Source organism: Dipodomys ordii, unplaced genomic scaffold (genome assembly GCF_000151885.1).
Source record: "Dipodomys ordii isolate 6190 unplaced genomic scaffold, Dord_2.0 Scaffold1000001542, whole genome shotgun sequence".
Lineage (NCBI taxonomy): Eukaryota > Metazoa > Chordata > Mammalia > Rodentia > Heteromyidae > Dipodomys > Dipodomys ordii.
The window spans coordinates 27,501-45,911 of NW_012285159.1; the positions used below are offsets into that span (position 1 = coordinate 27,501).

At 41.7% G+C, this 18,411-nt stretch overlaps 1 pseudogene; it reads left to right on the top strand.

Moving 5' to 3' along the window:
* The first annotated feature begins 5,434 nt into the window (after positions 1-5,434).
* LOC106002801 lies at positions 5,435-10,887 on the top strand (annotated as a pseudogene).
* Positions 10,888-18,411: the final 7,524 nt, after the last annotated feature.

Consider the following 18,411-nt stretch of genomic DNA (forward strand, 5'->3'; position numbering starts at 1 on the left):
AAAGGAGGAGGCAACAATGCTTGATTAGAAATGTACTCATTACCTTCTCATGTAACCCCTCTATACGGTATTTTCACAATAAAATATATGTATACATATATTTAAAAACAAACATAAAAATCTGAACAGATGGTGCATCCAGTGCTGTTTCTGTCAAGCATGCTGCTGCCTTCTAAAACTACAGAATTTTAAGGAATCGTGGAGAAGCAGGGATCCCACTGAAAAGGAACTCTAACAAAATTAAAGCTCCTTTCTAACATTGTCATTTTAGGACATTTCAGCCTCCTATTGGCAGATGACAGACTTACAGGAGTAAGAATGTGCATGTTCTGTGCAAATATTCTATCTGTCCTTAGCCACCATCTTGTCCTCCTCCACAATGTGCTGGCTCATGTTGTTCTACATAGTTAGAAGTTCTTTGGAAGTCAGAATCCAGTCAGCCAGTGACTTTTCTAGTTCCTGCATTTAAACACAAGAAAGAGGCTATAAAGAAAGTCTTCACTCTATTTGATGTTGGTATAATTGGTGGAGGGGAAGGGAAAAAACAAATCGGTTAACTAGGGATACAGGTGGCCCCATTGCAACAATGAGATGTTCAAGTCTTTATATCGAAAAACGAACTTTACAACTTTGGTGTGTGGGGCGAGAATCGGGGGGATGGGGTGAGGAGGAGAGTATGGGAAGGGATGGGAAGAGGAAACAAAGGAGGCAACAATGCTTAATAAGAAATGTACTCGTTATCTTGCCCATGTAATTGTAAATCCTCTGTACGGTATTCTCACAATAAAAAAATAAAATATAAAAAAGAAAGCCTTCAACTCTAGCTGCTGCTGTTCCCATACCTATAAGATAATCCTTTGATTAGACTCAAGGGGAGGAGGACCAGTCAAGGAAACGGACCATAGGAATGAAGACCTACATTGGTGGCCAGCCTCAAACCAAGTTGCTCTGAAAAGAACATTCCTTCCTGCTTTCCTTTTCTTTGCTTCAGTATTTCTCTAATGTTTATACAACTCACTCTGTTTTAAAATATAGGTCAACACCTCAATTTAGAGAACACTGAAGTTAATATTTAGTTGAAATATATTTAATAATGCCATATGTATTTAAAAGGTTTAAATAGGTGGCATCTTCTTTTAAAAATCTGATGAATGCAGTGCTGAAGCGTCATCACATGCAATTTCTCTTCAACTGGCATTATTTTTTGGCTTACTTTTGAAATGAAAAGTGTAAAAAAATTTTAAAAATATAATTAGTGCAGATTTATCATCAAAAAATTCATCTAGCTGTGGATACATAATTTGTTGGTTTCACTATTTTCCTTTGTGGTGGCTATCAAACAGAATTTTAGGAAAACATAGGCAAACTATCAGTAGCCATACCCTTGATGAGATTTGGGTTCTATTTAATTTTTTGTGCTGATCGTGGGACTTGCACTCATTGCCTGTGCACTGTCCCTAAGCTTTTACTGCTCGAGGCTACTACTCTAAAACTTGGGCCATAGTTCTACATCCATGTTTTTGGTTGTTAATTGGAGATAAGACTCACAGACATTCTGTCATTGGGTCCAACTTCAAACCAAGGTTCCTATATCTCAGCCTCCATAATAGCAAGGATTATAACCATGAGCCAGTGTTAGCCACATTGTGTCTTTTTTAGAGGCAGCTGTAAATAATAATAATAGAAAACTATCACTATAACTAAAGGCTCAAATCTGTAATCCCCTAGCTATTTCAGAGGCTGAGATCTATAGGATCATAGTTTAAAGCTAGACTGGTCAGATAATTCAGAGTTTTTTAATTTTTTTTAACCTGCTGGCCCCAGAGCTTAAATTCAGGCTTTGGCACTGTATGTGAGTTGCTTTTCATTAAGGCCAGGGTTCTACCTCCTGAGCCACAGTGATACTCGCAGCTTTTCCTGAGTAGTATATTAGAGGGAAGAGGTAAGGAGACTGCCCAGTCTGGCTCCAAACTACCACCTAAAATCCTAAGCCTCCAAAGTAGCAAATCAGATATTATTATTTTCAACTAAGCAGCAAAAATAAACAGAATGGAGGTATGGTTCAAGTGTTAGCGTTTCAGCCTTGCATGGAAAAAGTTTAGGAAATTTAAGCCCCAGTACTGGCACATATGCACACAAAAGCATGTAGATACAGACATACACAGGGTCCTATACTCAATTCCCAGGGATGAAAAAAAGATTAAAATATTAAATTAAATTATAAGGACAAAAATAAGTAATTTAAACGGTATTTTTTAAAAAACAAAACACTATGATAGCCAGGTGCTGGTGGCTCATGCATTTAACCCTAGCTTCTCAGGAGGCTGAAATCTGAGGATCGTGGATCAAAGCCAGTCCAGACAGGAAAGGTCCATGAGACTCTTATCTTCAATAATCCACTCAATAACCTTGAAGTAGTGCTGTAGCTAAAGTTGTATAGTGCTAGTCTTGAGCTGGAGACCATAGGTACTGAGCCCAGGCCTACAGTTGAAGCATATGACCAAGAAAAAACAAACAAACAAATAGAAAATAAAAAAACTGCCATAGCTGAATTGTGACTTAGGTGTTAGAATACTTTCTTCCCATAAATGAGGTATGAGTTCAATCCCCAGTGTTGTTCATACCCAAACAACCCAATAAAAGCACACCAATAACTATCTAACAAAAAATATATCATACTTTGTAAAGAAGATTAAATCTTACAAAAATAATTGAAGTAGAGCTAACATGTGACTCCTATCCTATTAAACACCAAAAAAAAAAGTCAGAAGTTGAGCTGAGGCTCAATAGCCTGCTAGCTTCGAAATAAAAACAAAATACCAAAAACAAAACAACCCTCAGAGAGAGTCCACAGGCCCTGAATTCAAGCCTCTCCCAACCCCCAAAAGAAAAAAAAAACACTCAGGAGTGGAGTTTTTGTTCCTGCAAGCTTTGAGCAAAAAACAAAATCCAAAAATCTCATGGACAGTGAAGTAGTGTGGCATAAACTGTAGAGCCTGCTAGTTTTGATCTAAGAAAACAAGCCAGGTTTCTCTGGCTCATGCCTGTAATACTCGCTACTCAGGAAGCTTCCCACAATGGGAAGCCAGTCCAGGCTGAAAAGTCCCCTGGTGACTGTTTTTTTTCCAATTAAGTGGAAGTGGCACTGCGGCTGAAAGTGGCAGTGTGCCTGCTTTGGCCCTGACAGACAATACCTAGGCACTGAGTTCAATCCCCACAACTGACAAAATAAATAAATAAATACTGAGTGAGAATAGCTAGGCCCTGATAATAAAGGACATGAACTTTAAAAAGGGGAGAAGGCAAATCAAATAAATGAAAAGGTGCAAAAATGAGCATATTAAAGATTTCTAAATCATGGCTCAAAACTGCAATCTTACTTGCTCAGATTGCTGAAAACTAAGGATTGTGTTTCAAAGCCATCCTGGGCAGAAAGTACAGGAGACTTATTTTACTGTGTTCAGTCCTGGGGCTTGAACTTGCTATGATTTTCTTATGGCTAGAGGTCTACTTCTTCCTACCTATTGGTGGTTAATTAGAGATAATTTTCTCATTGATTTTCTTGCCCAGATTGGCTTCGAACCATGATTCTCAGATTTCAGTCCTCCCTGTAATACTCTTGGCTTGCTGTTGATATTCTAATCTCCTAGTAACCACAGGAAAAGCAGAAGCTGAGCTGTGGCTCAACTAGTGAAACGTGCCACCATTAAGGTAAAAATAAATAAAACCTCAAGGAGAGTCATCAGGCCTTAATTTCAAGACCTAACAACCAGCACTCAATTTAAAGAAAAATAAAAAAAGAACCTCAGTCACCATTACCTGAGTTTGAGCCCTAGAAGAAGAGCTACAAAAAAGAGAACCAGCCTGTAGTTTACCTGTGGTAAAATTTGTAATGCATGGTAGTTTCAAGAGGAAAGAAAAAACTAAGCATGAAAGCTAGCCCCTAAGAACAATTGTCAAAAAAAGAAATAATAAATAACCTGAAAAGGTGAAAGAAAAGGTAATTAAAAATTTGTAAATGTTGACTCACACTTATAATCCTGAGTGCTAAAGTCACTGAAGTCTGAAGATCATAGTTCAAAGCCATCATGGGCATTGAAGTCCATGAAACTTGCTTCAGTTTGTTCAGTCGAGGGACTTAAACTTGAAGTGTTTTGCTCATGGCTAAAGCTCTACTGTCTTCTGCCTATTAGTGGTTGATTGGAGGTAAGTCTCATAGACTTTCCTGCCCAGGTTGACTTTGAATAGTGATCCTCAGATTTCAAGCCTCACTGTACTGCCCTTGACTACCCATGGGAATCTTGTCTCATATTAAACACTTAAAAAAGGCAAAAGTTGAGCTGTGGTTCAAGTAGTAGAGCCTTCTACCTTTCAGTTAAATAAGTAAATCAATAAAACCTCAGAAAGAGAGGGGCAGAATGAGAGTGAAAGACAGGAAATCCTACACTAAGCAAAAGTAGAGAAATGTAAATATCACCCGTTGTGGAAGAAATAAATTGTATTGTCAAAGCATACAGAATTCACAAAGTTTATAGTCCATGATAATGATAATTTGACTTGTGAAGGTTAAAATATGTTTGTAATTTCAACTAAATATCACTACTCAACAATTCTGTGAAATAAGAGAAATTAAGGTAATCACCTAATCTCAATAATAATAAAAACCTCAGAAAGAGTCACCAGGCCTTAATTTCAAGCCCTAAGTCACTAACCTGCCCCAACTCCGACCAAAAAAACAAAAGACACTCTGACCAGGACCTGAGTTCTTACACTAGGAGCAGAAGCCAAGTGAAACAAAAAGTAGACTGTAGTAGTTGTATGGCCCAAGTAATAAAGCAAGCTACTTTTAAGAGGAAAGAAAAAACTGAGTATGAAGGCTAGACCCTAAGCCCCTGAATTTTCCCATAATGGAAAGTGGATCAATCATGGAATCCAACAGTTAGGGCTTGCTCTTGGGATCACACCTGAAAATGCCCCTTCAGTTCTAGACCCTCCAATCAAAAATGGACGGCAGGCTTGTTCTGGGCTTCTGGCAAACAAGGACCTTGTGCAGAGGAAGTTCCTCCTCTTCTTTCCTGGATCCCAGGGTTCAGCCTCTCTTGTGAGTCAGAGTGGGGAGTGGATGGCAGGGTGACCAGATGATCCAAATAGAGTGGGAGATGTGCTAATGGACTTGCAGCTGGCAGCTGGATACCAGGGTAGGTAGGAACTGGTAGGCCCTGTGATTGCCCAGCAATAGGGCGATTGAGTTGGAGCACCTGCTGGCTCCACCTATAATCAAGTCCGCCCCACCTCCTCTGCCCCTGTAACAATCAGAGGTATAAATGGGGATCTGAGTTCACTGTGTCAGATTCCTGCTTCCCAGCTCTACTTGTTTGCCTCTCTGGGCACCACTGCTGAAGACATACATCCATCTGCTCTGCAGCCCTGCACCATGAGGGAGATTGTGTACATACAGGCAGGCCAGTGTGGCAACCAGATTGGAGCAAAGGTGAGCATGGCACTGGCCTAGGATCCAAGTCTCAAATTTAGGGGAAGGAGAAGGAGGACGGGTTGGAGTGTGGAGGTGGTGGTGGTCATGGCTAGGCTGAAGTAGGTGGGGCTCCATAGTGGTCCCTAACCTTCTGCAAATGAAGTCCCCCAGATAGCTTCTCCAATTTCCCTAATTTGTGTGGCCCTGGTGGGTGTGGTTTTTAAACAAGGCTGGGGTGGTTTCAAATCCCTTGCATGTCTTAGTCTTACCTGAGACTCAAGTCTTTGTATTTAGTTTCCTGGGAATAGACTAATGCACATTTGGTCTGGTATGAATGCAAGGAATGCAGTGTTTTTGAGCTGAAAGATAGACAATTCCCTTTGTGTCAACTGATGAGTGTCAGATAATTGAGAACAGGTCTTCTACCTTAATGCAAATTTCTCTGAGTTTCATGCCCCAACTCAGCTCCCTTAAGTTGGGTGTTTTCTAAATCATTGGTTGTTGTGTATGCTCTGAGGACACTTGGGGTTCTGGAGACCCTTCTTACTGAGTCTTCAAGTTACTGCTTTGGCAATTTCATGTCCATGTAAGGCCAGTTACTCGTCACAGAATACAAACAGAATATGGTACTGCATAAGGTGGAATACTCATAGGAGAACACAGACGTCTTCTATTCAGCTAGATAACAAAGAGATTAAGAAAACTAAAATACCACCCATTTCTGTGCTTTTTTTAATTTAGAAAATGTAATTATTTTTTACAAATATATTTGTGTCAACAGGACATGGGTTTCTTATAGTTACTTTAAAATGCATTGTTTGGACAGTTAACATTCTATGTCATAATACACTTCTATTTCCATCTCAGTTTTGGGAAATGATAAGCGATGAGCATAATATTGATTGCACTGGCAACTACTATGGAGACAGCCATTTACAGCTGCAGAGAATCAAGGTGTATTACAATGAGGCAACTGGTGAGTGTCTCCCATTTGGTTTCCCATACCGTGGCAAAATAGTTCCCAGGGGAATACTAATGAAAAGGAAGGAGTTCCTGCCTTTCTTATGGTAGTATTGTAGTTTTAATTTGGGACCTTGATCTTATAAGTCAAGTGCTGTACCCAACTGAGCCACTCCACCAGATACTTTGTTTTAATTTTTGAGTATACTCATGTGAATTACCCCAGGAAAACCTTATACCTGAGTTCCCCCTACCTCTACTTGCTGACTAACCACACCTGGATTTTTTTTTCCGGTCATGGAGCTTGAAATCTGGGCCTAGGCAATGTCGCTCAGCTCTTCAGCTCAAGGCAAGCGGCTCTACCACTTAAGCCACAGTGCCACTTCCAGTTTTCTGGTGTTTTATTGGAGATAAGAGTTTGCCGGCTTTTTATGCCCTGGTTGGCTTTGAACCGTGATTCTCTGATCTCAGCCTTCTGGGTAGCTAGGATTAAAGGCGTGAGCCCGTTTCATGCAATTAAAAATGAGACTGCCTAAATATGCATTCTAAAACAATTGATAAAATATAATATAATCCAGTGCCATTTGGTTGTGTGCTGATCATCCTAAGCTCAAGGCCTGGGCACTGACTATGAGCTTCTTTTGTTTTGGGTAGTTTCTTGGAGATGAGTCTCCCAGACTTTCCTGCCCCAGCTGACTTCAATCTGTGATGCTAAGGTCTCATCTCAGATTTTTGAGTAGCTAGCATTACACCCGTAAGCAAGCAGAGCCCAGTTACATTGCCTCATTAAAATATAGATTAAATTTCTAAAACAATATTTTGAAAAAGAAAATTTTAAAAATTTTAAAGAGGGATGTTCAGTCACTAATATATATGAGAATAGTCCAAATCACAAAGCATAAATAAAGTGTCTCACCCTGAAATCTATAACATTTCTGGTCTTGAGCATTTTGAATATGAATACTTAGCCAACAATAAATTATTTTTAAGGTTTTTAAAGTAAGAAAACATTCTTTTGATGTAGAAAAACCCAATACTAATTTGTAAACATTGCTTTTAAATGATTCATATTGTCTTTCCTAACATAAACAGCCTAATTGAAATCTACAAAGTAGATTTTCAGTTTTTGCAACTGTCAATGTAAAGATCATTTAATTTTATATTGAGTTTCCATTCTACATTATTTTATACAAACAGAATCGTGGATAATTGGCTTTCCTATGTATTAATCCAATGAACAAGTACAAAGAAAAGTACTAAGCTATTTAATTTGAGTTTTATAGATCTATATTTTGGGATGTCCTCACCTTGGTTGAGAGTGGTTGGGTTGGATTGTGTCACTCCTATGAACAGAATTTTAGGTTGTGTCTTTATTAGATCCTGTATATCCAGCAGGATGGCCAGTTTTCTTCATGTGAATGTTTAGGAAGGGGGTATTCTAAAAATGGTGTTTACATCATGTTAACTGCTTTCCCTTGGGCCAAATCAGGATAAATGGGAAATTGCAAGTCATTGCTCAAGGTTGCTCTGAGTATTTGAATACAAGGATGTGTGCTATTTGATAACCATTATTGAAACATTATAAGACAAGAAATATATATTGTGTAGATGTTTTCTCCAGGAAAGCCTTACACTTGAATTCCCCTACATCTACTTGGTGAATAGCCATACCTGGCTTTTTTTTTGGTGTTGGAGTGTCGGTCATGTGGCTTGGACTTTGGGCCTAGGCACTGTCCCTCAACTCTTCAGTTCAAGGCAAGCAGCTCTACCTCTCGAGCCACAGTGCCATTTCTGGTTTTCTGTTAGTTTATTAGAGATAAGGGTCTTAAGGACTTTTCCTGCCCCAGCTAGCTTTGAAGAGTGATCCTCTGACCTCGGCCTCCAGAGTAGCTAGGATTATAAGCATGAACCTGGTTCATTTCTTGAGAAAGGTAATTGGGGAAGGGAAGGGATAATGGGAGAACAACAAAGTAGGGGGTAACAATTTTTGACAAGAAAAGTTCTCCTTTCTTTACTCATGTTACTAACTCCTCTATACAGCACCTTTACAATAAAATAAAATTAACAAAAAAGAGAAAGTTTCTTGCTGATAGGCACTGGTGACTCATTCCTGTAATGCTGGCTACTTAGTAGGCTAAGATATGAGAATCATGGTTCAAATTTTGCCTGAGCAGAAAAGTCCCTGAGACTCTTATCTCCAATAAGAAAACTGAAAGTGGGGTTGTGGCTCAAGTGATAGAGTGCTAGTCTTGAGCTGGTGAGCTGAGGGACAGTGCCCAGGCCCAGAGTTCAGGCCCCATGATGAACCACAAAAATGGTGTTGCCACCTTTCTTTTGCAGCATTAGACTCAAAGCCTGATGCTCATCTTTGCCTCCTGTGTAGCTGAGATTTCAGCCACCATGCCCAAAGCAAAGGAATGAATATTCATGGAAATAGACAACTGCAAACATCCTTAAAGTTGCTGAAGCCTCTTGCATGGGGATTCATGCTCAAGATATCTTTTCTGTTTCCATGTCTCAAATGCTGTAATTTTTGTAATGAATGCTGAGAGTCACTTAGAATCATAAGCTCTGCCCCCTAAGTTCCTTTTCAAGTATAGGTCTAAGTCAACTCTTTTTCTCACAGGCAACAAATATGTTCCTCGGGCCATCATGGTGGACCTAGAGCCTGGAACATTGGACTCAGTGAGATCGGGACCATTTGGCCAGAGCTTTAGGCCAGACAACTTCCTATTTGGTAAGTCATCATGGTCCATGGGTCCTAACATCCAGGCACTCCAGTGCTGGGCTGAGCCTTTATCCACCTAGATATTGTCCTCACCTAACCCTCCTATTCCAGTCCACGGGAGTCATGCCCCTGGCCACTCAGACAGCTCAGATCAGTGCAACTCTGAAAGCCCTCCATGACAAAGAAGCCTCTGAAGGGAAAGAGCAGCAAGTAGAGAAAGCCACCAACAAGGTTTCAGCACTGCTGGTCATTTTAAAGGCCTGGCAATAACAGAACCACTTCAGGACACCAGAAATCAAAGCACAGCTATGTGTGAGCAAGGTGCAGACAAGTGCTTGCAGTTTAGCTTCCCTCTGACCACACTGTGCTCCTGTCCCTCTTGTGAAAGTAACTACATTTCCAGTATTGAGGCAGGCTCGGTCCTTCATTTCTAGAAGGACTTGATTTGGGTTAAAATGTATTTTCCTCCACACTCTGTTTACTTTTCTTTAGAACCTGTGTGATTTGTAGAGTCCCAGATACATAGAAAACATTTCCTTTATTTCACCAAAGTGTATCTAATATAATAGCAAAGGTTAGCTCAGAAGAGTCCTATTGTCTTCACAATAGGACTGGCACAGTCATTATTCTTGGAGTGTGTGTCTCATCATGTCTTTGTGTCTGATAGGCCAGAGCGGGGCAGGCAATAACTGGGCAAAAGGCCACTACACGGAGGGGGCCGAGCTGTTGGAATCGGTGCTGGATGTGGTACGGCGGGAGTCAGAAAGGTGTGACTGTCTCCAGGGCTTCCAGCTGGCCCACTCCCTGGGAGGTGGCACTGGATCAGGTATGGGCACCCTGATTCTCAACAAGATCCGAGAGGAGTATCCAGACCGCATCATGAACACCTTCAGCGTCATGCCCTCCCCCAAGGTGTCAGACACCGTGGTCGAACCTTACAATGCGATCTTGTCTGTCCACCAGTTGGTGGAAAATGCAGTGGAAAATGCAGATGAAACAATGAGGCCCTGTATGACATCTGCTTTCGCACCCTGAAGCTGCCCACACCCACCTATGGAGACCTGAACCACCTGGTGTCAGCCACCATGAGTGGAGTCACCACCTGCCTGCGCTTCCCTGGCCAGCTGAATGCAGATCTGCGCAAGCTAGGCGTGAATATGGTGCCCTTCCCCCGTCTACACTTCTTCATGCCTGGCTTTGCACCCTTGACCAGCCGGGCCAGCCAGCAGTACCATGTTCTCTCAGTGCCCGAGCTCACCCAGCAGATGTTTGACGCCAAGAACATGATGGTCGCCTGTGATCCCCGCCATGGTTGTTACCTGACAGCAGCTGCCATCTTCCGAGGCCGCATGTCCATGAAGGAGGTGGATGAGCAGATGCTCAAAATGCAGAACAAGAACAGCAGCTACTTTGCAGACTGGATTCCCAACAATGTGAAGACAGCTGTATGTGACATCCCCCCGCGTGGCCTCACGATGTCGGCCACCTTCATCGGCAAAACACTGCCATCCAAGAACCCTTCAAGCGCACCTCAGAGCAGTTCAGTGCCATGTTCCGGCGCAAGGCATTCTTGCACTGGTATACGGGAGAAGGCATGGATGAGATGGAGTTCACTGAGGCTGAGAGCAATATCAACGACCTGGTGTCTGAGTACCAGCAGTACCAAGATGCCACTGCTGATGAACAGGGGGAATTTGAAGAAGACTTGGTGGAGGAAGAAGTTTAAGACTTTCCATTGGTAGCAGTGCAACAGGACTGTCAGAGCCTGCCTACTACTTCTCAAATGAAAGGTGCTTTCCTGAGCTCCTGTTGTTGTGCAGTGAGGTCCCTGCTGTGTAGCATCATGCACAGCCTTTCTGGTCAGGAACTCACTGATGGTGAATGTAAAAATGCAGATTTCTTTTAAATAGTATTATTTTTAAAGCCCTGTTTATATAAATAAAGAAGTATAAATTTTGTACTCTTGCGTCCTTATTCTTCTTTAGAATCTCTTTTTTTCTTTCAATATATTTGAAATATAAAGTTGACCAGCAGGATTTAATCTTAGCAATATAGGAATGGTGCTCAAGAGGAGTTTCAAATTCATGGTGTTCCTACTATTTTGAAGAGGAGGATGACAAATGCCAATATTGTTTATTTTCCTGGCCCAGTTTTAAAGTTAGCAGTCTCTCAATAGCATGCCAGTAGCATAAAAGCAGTTTGAAGAGAAAGTAAACCAGGTCCAGATGTTACAATTTTCCTAGTACCAAGGTGATGTTTGGAGTACTGAAGGGATTGATGTTCAAGACTTGTCTGGGCACTGAGGTAGCAGGGCCTCTTCCTCCATTATTCTGACACAAGACTTGCTTTACCTGCCACATAGTATGCATTCCTCTTTGGGAATGGGACCACAAAATGCAGGTATGAATACTGGCCGTTAAGGATCTACTTCTCCTTCTCATGCCCTATCAGAGGGATTTCATTCACATTCCCCAGAAACAGTAGCAGGAACCTCAATCCCTGTGCTTACAGTTCAGTTGGCAGCGAAGCAGCACTCACAAGATGAGTGCAAGATCCTGGTTGCCAGGGTAGTTTCTCAAGTCATATGGCAACTCCAAGGACAGAAGTGAGTCTAGCTGTTTGAGGGAGTGAGAAGTTGACCAGTCACATAGCGTATCAAGATCTGCTTGATTCAGTACTTCCAAGTCAAGGAGTAGAAGGGAGACATGGCCCAATGACCCATTCTCATATTCATTTTCCAGCATTCGAAGCTGTCTGAGGCCCACAGGGGGTTGGAAGGGAAAAAGATCCAGCTTGTTGGGTATGTTTACATGAGTGAGACAGAAATCTCAATTGCTTAGAATCTACACAATGGCCAGGAAGAGGGTGAACATTTCTGTTTTCACCAGAGGCCAAAATCATTCACTGGTTCTTTTTGCCAGAATCTTTCACTCTTCTTGCAGTGAGGCTCCAGGTAGGTTTTTTGTGTCAGGCATTAACCATGGCCACAAATAACTTGTAAGAGCCCCTTTTTCTTCAGAAACAGGACCTATGGGAATCCAGCAACTTTTAGGAAGCTCTAAGAAAAGATACTACTGGGTGAGGTGCAAGTTCCTTGTTTCTAGTAAAGTTGGGAGACGGTAAGTTCCCTAAGCTTTCCTATACCAGGCCTGAGGTTGGGTTAGAGTCGGGAGGGGTGGGGTAGAGATCTTTAAGCCAAGTTGGTCTTACTCATCAGAAAGTAAACTGCCAGATAGGCTGATCTGTGACTAGAAGCCCCAGGGCAGATCAAAGTGCAAATAGCTTCCAATGTGGGAGTCCTAGGGAGTAGGTGTGGGCCAGCAAATTGATATCCCTGGGTCTCTAGTCCTGGAACTGACCAGGTTGGATAACTCCAAATCCTCTAAGGCTGCTGGGTCCAAACTGAAGGCAGGCCTGGCCAAGGCACTCTCATTCTTCAGTGGGTTAAGGATTGAGGCCAAGGTGTGGTGGAGGCCCCACCCAACCTATTTTCCAGTGTTTGACTAAGAACAGTTTTGTTTTCTCTTAAGTACCCATTTTTGAGTCTTTTCTGGTGGCTTTGGCTTATTTCTTTACACTTTTGAAGAAGTAGTTCTTGGTTCATAATTAATGACTCATGCCTCATCCCTCAGAAAACTCCTGTTGATAATTTTACCAGTAGATTATCATGAATTTCTCAGACATGGCTTTTGTTTTCTCCTAGCCAGAGCTCTGCACTCATTGCCACACAAGCTAAAGTTGAAGTGACTCCTATAGACAGGGTGATTATTTTGTCCAAATGCTAAGTGCAGCATCTCCCTTATTCTCATGTGCCTTGGTAATTGTATTAAATCATTGAGTCCTTGACTAGTATAAGCAAAGCTCTGTGTAACGATGCAGCTCAGTAGTAGAGTACATGCCTGGCATGCACAAAGCTCTCAGTTCAGTTCCCAGTACCAAAAGGAGGAAATGTAACAAATGTTAGGTTCCAGATATGATATATTAGGAGTCAAGGCAAAACACCCAGATTGGCATTGAGGAGTTGTGTCATGAGGGAACACTGGTAGAATGTTTGTAGGTGGAAATAAGAGAGCCCCTTGATATGTGTACCCTTTTAGAAAGCAGAGGTAGGAATGGGGGATGAACCTCTGGTAGAGAGCCTAGGCCATCGAAGGAAGAAGCCGTGACATGTATGTTGCCCTAATGGGACCAGAGTCTAAAGTGGCACCACCATACCAGCCATGGCTCAACAAGAACAGGTTTGTCAGAAGGACCTTCTTGCATTGGAGAGATTTCTTTTAACCACTTTGGCCTTGTTAATCATATTTCCTTATGCTGTTTCCTTTTTCCTTCCACCTTGTCATACCTATAGCAGATCCTGTCCATGAGACCCATTCTCTCTAATCTCATTCTCTAAAAGTCTCCCAGTTTATAGCTGTACATATCCTAGACCAAAAAAGTATGGGGTGGATTTTCTGTCAGACATAGATTGAAACTGAAAGGCATTTTGAAATAGACTTTGACAAGGTTCTGATATTGACATCGTTGTGTTGATAAATCCTGGAACTTCGACCAGCTTCTGGTCTAATTCTGAGGTGACAGTGGAAGAGAACTGGTGATAGGAAATCACGGACCAACGTGATTTCAAACCACTGGCAGGTACATCTCCATTCATGGATGTGCTATCAGCCAACATACAGATGTCTGTTAAGGAGTGATGGCTGGGAAAAGGAAATATATTGGCGACAGAGGAGACCAGCCTTTGGACAAGTGTTTGCCTTTCAGTGTGAGGCAGACAAAGAGTGCCTATGGATACAGAGATATTTTCAGGAAGCAAGACAGCTTCACCCACATCTTGTTATCTACAAAATCATCTGAGAATAACTCAGAGGAGAGAGACATGTGCTTTGTGCTTCTGCACCACTGCTTTGCTGCGTGGCTCTTTATGCTCTTCTGAAACCTCCTTCTGAGCTGGCTCACAATGTGCCCAGGAGGTGGGAATTGGAGGGGACTTAGCAGCTTGGCTGCTAATCACTCTGGCCACACTGACATGGGGCAGTATGCATGTGATGGGCATCTGCTCCATGCTAGTTGTATGTGCCCAGTGGGAGCTTTGGCTCTTACTAGGAGAAGGTACAGTTCCTCTGTCCTTGGGCCATCTCCCAGGTCAGGATGTCTTCAACTGCAGAGGCTGGAACTTTGCCAAAACTCTCATCTTGACAGGTTTCTTTCTGTTTTTCAATTTTCTCGTTCTTTCTTTGTTTTTTTCTTTCTTTGTTTTTTTGTTTCTTTTCTTTGTTTCTTTGTTTCTTTCTCTCTCTCTATTTCTTTCTTTATCTCTTTGTTCCTTTCTCTCTTTCTTTCATCTTTCTTTTTTTTGTTCTTTTCCTGGCCATGGGTCTTGAACTCTAGGCCTATGAACTATCTCTCAGTTCTTCAGCTCAAGGCTAGCTCTCTATCACTTGAGCCATAGTGCCACTACCAGTTTCCTGGTGGTTTATTGGAGATAAGTATCTCAAGGGCTTTCCTGTCCAGGCTGTTTTTTAACTGCCATACTCAGATCTCTGCATCCTGAGTAGCTAGGTTCACAGTCAGGGGCCATTGGTGCCCAGCTTGACAGGTTTCTTATTTGTGCAAGATAACAATGGCCATGTTCTCTCCTGTGAGGAGTTTCCTTGTCATCCTACAACACTGATGGTCTTAGTGCTGTGGCAGAGCACACAGCAAGGGGGCTTTCAATGCATGCACATTGACTAGTATCTGAAAAGGCAGCTTGCAATGGCCAGGAAAGCTCCACGATTGCATACATCTCAACTTGCACTGGACATGACCAAATTTTAAGTTCAAGTGTTGGTTCTTTTCCTTTGTGCACAGCTTGAGCAGGTTGTTTCCAGATGTCTGTCATTTAACTCAGTTACTCAATTAACTCATCTGCTCTTTCTATGAGTCTGACTTAAATGACTGCTTATCAGAGGCCAATAACTGATTTTGAGGCTAAGTGAAACACAGCAACTGCTCAGGCATGTTGACTAAGAGTGCTATATAGGTAATGTACAGCTGCATGGTACTTGTGTTGTACACATCTAATATCTTCACAGAATTCTAAATATTTCTTTTTTTGGGGGGGTCTGATTGTGGGGCCTGAACTCTGGGCCTGGGCGCTGTCCCTCAGCTCTTCTGCTCAAGGCTAACACTCTACCACTTGAGCCACAGTGCCACTTCCAGCTTTTTTCTTTTGGCTTATGTGGTGCTGAGGAATCGAACCCAGGGCCTCATGCATGCAAGGCAAGCGCTCGACCACTGAGCCACCTTCCCAGCCCCACTCTAAATATTTCTTATAGTGAAGAACGAAGCCATACATTTTTGGCTTCTTTGCATAGGTGTCTGAATCCAGCTAATGAGCACATCTTACATTTGTTGGGGTTCTTTTGGTAGTTTATGGTTTGATTGAACTCAAAGCCTCATACATGCTAGGTATGCACTCTACCACACCTCCAGCCCCCTTCTTGTTTTAAGTATTTTAAGTAATTTTTGGGCATTGCTCTTCCCTCACATATACCGCCCTCAGAGCTGGGATTGCAGGCATGAATGACCTAGCCAGAAGTGTTTGGTTTGAAATGCTGTAATCCCATTGTTATTCTGGGTTCACTAATTGTAGTATAGTACTAGAAGGCAGTGCCTTCTTGCCTGACTTGAAATTATAAGCCTTAATCAGTGGACAGTGGACATAATTCTGCTCTAGACTATCAGAACCTCATATCAATGTGTGGACACTGATCATTGTTGAACCATAATTCAGGATATGTTGTATGATTTTAAGCCTCACTTTCTACATGCACGCACGCACGCGCGTGCACACACACACGCACACACACCATTGTCTTCTCTGGTGACTTTTTACATTTTCTGTGAGACCACCTGTGTCCTCTCCTGTGCATCTTGGAACTTCTCTCACCACTCCTGCTATTCTCCAGCCGTTCCCTCCTCCACTGTCCAGTCTCTGCCTGAGGCTTTGTAGTACTGGGATTAGAAAAATAGAAAAAGAGAAAAGATAGATACACACATTTAAGCAGAAACCGTATCTCTTGCGATTTTAGATGCATGTTTTCATCACATCCTCACTCCTACTTCTTCTACCAACCTCCCACTGCCATGTTCTTCTCCTGGCTCCCACAGAAGGCTCAGCTGATATTATAGGAAACAGAGACATTGTGCTTCTGCCAAACCTGCATTGCTGCTGCTTTGAGTGAATCTATTTTTGTCATGAGCATTTTTCTTAATGGAATATGGGAGAATCAGAAAAGTACTTATTTAGAGCAGTTTTACTTAAAACCTTTTTCTTTCTTACTCACTTTATTTAAATTAACTTTATATGCCTAAGAGGGACATTACACAAAACAATTTTTCTATGTATATTTTTTGCTTGTTTCTGTGGTGTCATGTTTCAAATTCCTTAAAATTTTTGACGCTAAGATCCTCATTGTGGCAAATATCCAGAATGGAAGGGAAGGGAAGTGAGAATGGAGATCAACTAATATCTTTCATTGTCCACTGTCTGGGGCTGCTATTTCCACTATTGGAATTGATGACGGCCAGTTTGCAGATTCATTGTCATGAAACAGCCCGTACATCATTGATAAAACTGAGTAGCTTGGGTTCCAATTATAGCATTGGGCTTTTGGTGTCTGCATGAGTCTGAAGGACCCAAAAGCAAGCTCCTCTGCACAGAAGTGAGGTATCCACTCCTGATACAGTGAGATAATGTGGGAAGTTTCAAAGGAAGAGGCTATTACTCAGCAGTCCTATATTAGAGAATTTGGAGAGAGAGCAAAACAAACCCATAAACTGCCCCAGGAACATGACCTCTTCCCACTCAATCCTTCCTCTTTCAGATAATAAAGCTGAGTATGCTGAGCAAGGCAGCACACTACCTAATTCAGATCTTGTTGCCTGGATTTCCTAGACAATTGCTACTCCCTTCTATGATGGTCTGACTTAATATCTGACCTTCTCAAGTGTCTTCTCAGAAGGAATTCTGTCTTCAAAAACTAACTTTGTGGCAAATCTTTAACTCAGTTCACAGATGATCCAGTGGGAATAAATACTAATTGAGTATGCTGCATTACACATCTTTTAATGTTTATGGGCTTTAATTGTAAGTTTAAAAAGTTATATATAAAAACCAGGAACCAGCTAGTTCATGCCTGTAATCCTAGCTACTCAGGGGTCTGAAATCTGAGGACTGCAGTTTGAAGCCAGCCAAGACAAAAAAGTTCATGAAACTCTTATCTCCAATAAACTACTCAGAAAAAACTGGAAGTATTGTTGGAACTCAGTTGCTAGAACACTAGCCTTGAGCACAAAGAGGCTCAGAGACATGCCCAGGCCCTATGTTCAAGAACCATGGTTAGCAAACAAAATCTTATATATACTTAAAAAAAGTTGTACACATTTTCCTCTTTAGGTCCATCATGATCTCCTACCACAAGACACACTGCAGCTGGAATTTTGTAGTTCATGATTCTATAGCTTTTTGGCCTGGGGAAGTCTCTCCTGACAGGTCATTTCTACAAATCTTTGATGGGTGGCTGTGTTTAAAAAACTGAGTTTCTGTTCAACTCATGTTTACAAAAAGAATTCACACAGCATCATGGCACCCTTCCTCTGAGCAGGGCTGCTGGTTAATTTAGCATGGATCTCTGAGACACAGACATAATTTCATCTGGCATTATTATTATTCCAGGAAAAATAGAAATTGCAGCTTTAAAACAATATATCAATCCCATTGAAACCCTGATATTGATTTTCTTCATAGATTTTTGAGACCAAAATTTTTTATATAGGTACAAATATATCATGGGATAAGCATGGAATAGTGGACAGTTTTTGATTCTTATGTGTTTATGTACAACAGTTTTATCATTAAACCCCAGTGTGAGCATTCTAACAATGCCTTGGGACATCTCATTTAGAATCATGAGAAATTAGTGTAGCTTGCTCATTTAAAGGAATCAATTCTCGCATAGCACAAAAACATTACTGACCTTGGGGCAAATGGCAAGGCTGCGATGAGGTCAGCCTCACCTAATAGACTACACCTCACACCAGTTGCTGGAATCTGCATCTGCAAGCCCTGTTCTCCTGTGTTCTTTACAAACCTCCCAACCTCCCTCATTACAATATAATCTAGCAGGAGGCAGATGGCTTACATCTGTAATCCTAGCTACTCAAAAGTCGAAAATCCATCCATATGATCTTGACCAGGTCAATT